The following is a 5,218-nucleotide window of genomic DNA, read 5'->3' as shown; positions in this document are numbered from 1 at the left end:
ACCACACTGGTCTCTCTCGCCTTTCTCTGAAGCCTGTACCCCAAATGAGCATTTTTTACTGTTTCTGTTTGTTGGTTTTTTTTTGTTTTGTTTTGTTTTGTTTTTTGCATTTTCTCTAATTGCTTTACATAACTTTCCACAACATAGACTGGAAATTTCTCAAGGGCAACAAACAAGAAATGCTGCTTTTTGTTGGTTGGTTGGTTGGTTGGCTGGTTGGTTGTTATCCCTCACAGCACCTGGCAAAGTGTAATTTCTTCACTCATTAACATATTTATTGAATATGTACTATGTATCAAAGATGGGTCTGAGTACTAGGGATACAGCTGGGAGCAAATCAGAAGAAATTCTTTGCCCTGGTGGGTGAAGCTTATATTCCAGTGTGGAGAGCTGGAATCACCCAGGAAGGGGGATAGGAAGTGAGTGAGGATGGGGCTTTCAATTTTGGATGTGGCGGCCAGGGTGGCCTCTATGAGAGGTCTCTGACTGAGGGGAGGGAATGAGACCTGGGGCTCTCTTTGAGGTGGGAACAAACAGCAGAGGAAATAGGCAGGGCAGAGTGTACTTGGCTGGTGTGAGCAATGGCCATGAGGTCAGCATGGGGGAGAACAGAAAGAGAGGAAGTTAGGCGGTAGAGTGGTGTGGGGCCTTGGGGGCCATTGGAGTTTTGAGTAGCGGAGTGCCTTGTTGAATCCAAGAGTCAGTTCAATAACTGCTGTAAACTTTAGAGATCTAGAGTTTGATGGGCCTCAGCAGATTGGCTCAGACACCCGGCACCATGCTACTCTGCCTCAGACTAAACTCAAAGGATCTTGTGCAAACAGTACTCCCTTGAGTGAGCCACACTGAACTTGTACTAGTAGAAGAAAACCACTTGCTGAAGAACCGGAACCTTCAAGTCAATTAAACCTGCGCATTGAGTGCATGATGTCACTTACCATGTTATTTTCATCTCTATCTTCGCTGTGGTGCCAGATGGTGTTTTCCCTCAAGCTGTCCCAGATAAATTTAGAATCTAAGTAAGGGCAATGTCCTTGCTGTACACACATGGCTTCAAGTCAAGCCCCCTGATGTTGTGTCTTCCAATCAGATTACTATTCCTAAGCCCCTCTTATGTGAAAATCCTGTGGTCAACCTGGACAGAGTCTCTAGCCTTCAGGAGCTTGAGTCCAGAGGCAGAAATAAACATGCACACAAACCTCTGTATTCTTTGCTATGGTTGAGAAAAGAATTTTGCATTTGGGGGTTAAGCCAAAAAATAATGGCATTTGAAAAATGGAAACGCTTTCTGGCCAAAGAGAACAGCAAGAGGAAAGAGTTATAGTGAGAAAATATCAGAGGTGACAAACAGGATCCAGGCAGGTAATAAGTGCCAGGCCAGCTCCAGGCAGGTAATAAGTGCCAGGCCAGCTGGGGAGCATGTGCCCTGTTGCTAAAGGCCAGCCAGGGAGCATGTGCCCTGTTGCTAAAGGCCAGCCAGGGAGCATGTGCCCTGTTGCTAAAGTGGTCACCCCTGATTAGGCCTGCTGCCTATTGGCACACCAGAGAAGCTGGAAATAGGGAGTGTTATGCAAAATCTCCTGATTTTCTTTTCATTTTAGACATCAAAATCTAAATAAACTTAAACATGACGTAGACCAAACAAAATTGCTCAAAGGTGGCCAGCTAGCTAGGAGAATAAGAGTGCCAAGTGACTTGAGGAGACTAGCTGGAGATGAAGCTGGGAAGAGTGGGGAATGTGACATGAAGAAACAAGACTGTAGGCAAAGGAGTTGGGATTTCCTTTTGTGGAATTTGAGGGGAGGGGAGGTCACTTAAGAAACATAAGCTGGGAGTGAAAGGGTCAGATTTGCACATTGGAAAGATCTATCTCGGGAAAGGTGGACTTGAAGACTGTATTGATTGTATAAGGGAAAGGCCATAAGGAACTGAGTATAACTGTGGAGGTGAGGGGGGTAGAGAAGAGATCGGAGAGGTGTTTTATGATGCAAGTGATTACATGACTAGATGATGGGGTGGAGAAACTATGAACATTAGATATAAGGAAAAGAGGTGTCAAAGGTAACTACTTCTAGCATTAATTTCTCTGGGATTTTTGGTGGGCATGAGGAGAATGGGTGGGTAGGGGTGAAGTACAAAAGATAACAAAGAGGACATTAGCTCAGGATTTCTCAACTTTGGCACTATTGTCATTTTGAGCTGGATAAGTCTTTGTTGTGGGAGATGGGCCTGTGCCTAGTAGGATATTTAGCAGCATCCCTGGCCTATACGCAGTAGACGCCAGTAGCACACCCACAACCCCAAGTCATGACCACCAAAAATATCTCCAGACATTGCCCAATGTCCCCTGGGGAGGCAAAATTGCCCCCATTGGGAACCATTGCTCTAGTGTCAGAGGGAAATTCCCTATTTGCTACTTCCCTTTTTGCTTTGCAGTAGCGGTGGGGATCTGTTTGGTTTTTGTTTAATAAAAGGTAGAAGACCCTTTGTGAGATTTTTGCCTAAGGAACCAGAATTCTTAGCTATGAACTCAGGAGGGTATCTCTAACTGGCTGGAAGAAGGCCTGACTTTGGAAAGAGGGACATTATTTTTTCCTCCCAGATATTTTCCTGTTTGTGCCCTTTTCTAACTCCCCTTAGAGAAAAGGAGAGAGCCAACTAGAGTGGCTGAGGTGACTAGGTCAGTCCAGAACTCCAGCCACCTCAGGCTAAAGTGCAAGTAGAGGCAAATGGTAGTCTCACACCCAAGTCATCAGGGCTCTATGAATTAAGGGTTAAAGCAGCTAAACTTGATGTTGACTCATCAGGACTTTGATTACACAAGGCAAAAACGAGAGCTCTTGTTTATTGCAGTTCCTGGAAAGCCTTCCATTTATCTTCATCTTCCTGCAGACAGGACAGTGGCTTAATTCCATCCAAGATGTTCATTCAGTTAAAGGACATAAAGATTACAAATGAAAGTTTGATGTTGAAGAAACAGCACTCCTAACCCTTTCGACCCCTTAAATTTTTTTTTAATGTTGTTTGATAATTAGGGTCCAGAGGATGTGGAAGTGACTGTAACAGTCTTACTCACAGACAGCAGGCCACACCACTGCCCTTTGTCTTTTTGCTCACAATGTCTGTCCAAATTCTCAGGGTGTTTTCTAGAGGCTAATGACAAGCTCTGACCCTCATTTTCCTAATCATTTCCTGCCATTACTGTTGTTTCATTAAGTACTCGCTTGCTTAGTCTAGGCAGACAATGTACCCAATGGCACTCAGCCAATCCTCAGGGGCTCCTGTTCTCATTGGAGACTTCTTAAAGGCAGATGACATAATGATTCTGGAGACATTATTATAAACTTATTGTATAATGTTTATGGCAAATGTCAACAAGTATGCATGCGTGTGGAGATGGGAGAGGAGGTCTTAGGTTAGAGACTGTCTGGCCTATTTGCAGGCTAATTTAGAAATTACATTATAAGAAATAACTGAAAAATAATCTTGCAGTTGTACAGGGTTTGGTAGTTTACAAAATGTTTTCATAAACATTATTTTGTTCAATAATATATGCAGGCAAGGATTTATTATAAACCTTGAACCGGACTCCGTATCTTAAAATTCAGTACATGCAGGCCTGACTTCTGGAAGCCCTCCTTGTCCTTTCCTTCCCATAAGGTGCCTCTTCTTTGTGCCCCACAGTTCCTTGTTCTTGCCTTTATAATAGCCCCTTGCATTGGATGTAGCTTTTGTTGGTAGGGCCTACTAGTATTTGTAATGACTGTCTACCACAGTTCCTGAAAGGACAATAAATATTCATTAAATTTGAGGGCCAAGAGTGAGGACTTTGTTTTGGATGGGTTCAACATTCCCATGGCTTTTGGGGAGGTTCTGAACTAGGTATATTATCAGCATTTTTATTGATATATTATTTGCAACAGATTTCAGGTATATACATTGGCTTAATTCAAACAAAATACACCTCAGTTAGTGGGTCTCATCCATCCAGACATGACTCTTTTTTGGGAGATGGTAACATAAAAGGTTCCCCACCCACCATGTCCATGTCCTAATTCCAGACAACTGTGAATATGTTACCTTACCTGGCAAAAGGAAAAAGGAATGTTGCCGTCGTGGATTATCTGGTAGGTCCAATTTAATCAAAAGGGTTTTAGAAATGAAAAAGGGAGGCAAGAGGGTCAGAGTGAGAGATGATGTAAGAAGGAATGTAGAGGTCTGAGTGGTATAGCAACAAGCCAAGGAATGTGGGCAGCCTCTAGAACAGGGGTGGGCAAACTTTTTGACTCGAGGGCCACAATGGGTTCTTAAACTGGACCGGAGGGCCGGAACAAAAGCATGGATGGAGTGTTTGTGTGAGCTAATATAAATTCAAAGTAAACATCATTACATAAAAGGGTACGGTCTTTTTTTTTTTTTTTTTTTTTTAGTTTTATTGCGACCGTAGTTTGCCCACGGCTGCTCTAGAAGCTGGAAAAGGCAAGGAAATAGATTTTCCCTTAGAAACTCCCAAAGGAAGGCAGCTCTGCCCACACCTTGATTTTAGCCCAGTGAGACTTCTGACCTCCAGAACTCTAATATAATAAAACTGTATTGTTTTAGGTCAGCAAATTTGTGGTAATTCGTTACAGCAACAATAGCAAGCAAATAAAGGGTTCCATGTTTCCTCCATTCCCAACTTCAATGGCCCTTGGTCACCCACTTTCTCTATTTAATATGTATCCTTCTGCCTCACTTTCCATCCTCTCAATTCATACCCACAGAAAAGAAACACATGGAAAGTTAGTTGTGTGCTTTTAAAAAATCCAAGTACACAGTATGGCACTGACCCTAATATTTAGAGCAGTGGTTCCCCGCCCCCCTCAATATTATGTATGATTTAAATAGACTTTTAGTCATTTTCACATGACTAATCCAATTTGTGGTCTTCCAAGTCCACCTAGTGAGGTGGGGCTGGGATTACTCGCCCTGGACTCACAGTTTAGGAAACAATGGCTCAGAGGCCAAGGATTAGAAGCCACGTCTCTAGGCTCCCAGGCCGAGGCTCTTTCCCCTAGATGGCCCTGCCCTGGTGACCAGCAGGGCACAGTCCCTGGAACGGCCAAGGCTCTCGCAAGTAAGCACGCAGCGGAGACCCGGGCCCGGGCGCGGGGGTTGGGGACTAGCAGGCCCTGGAGGTCGTGGCGCGATGTGATCCAAGAGGTTCCGGTTTGCCCAC

The sequence above is a fragment of the Myotis lucifugus genome, unplaced genomic scaffold (assembly GCF_000147115.1).
Source record: "Myotis lucifugus unplaced genomic scaffold, Myoluc2.0 scaffold_2, whole genome shotgun sequence".
NCBI classification, from domain to species: Eukaryota; Metazoa; Chordata; class Mammalia; order Chiroptera; family Vespertilionidae; genus Myotis; species Myotis lucifugus.
This window is presented reverse-complemented; position numbering follows the sequence as displayed.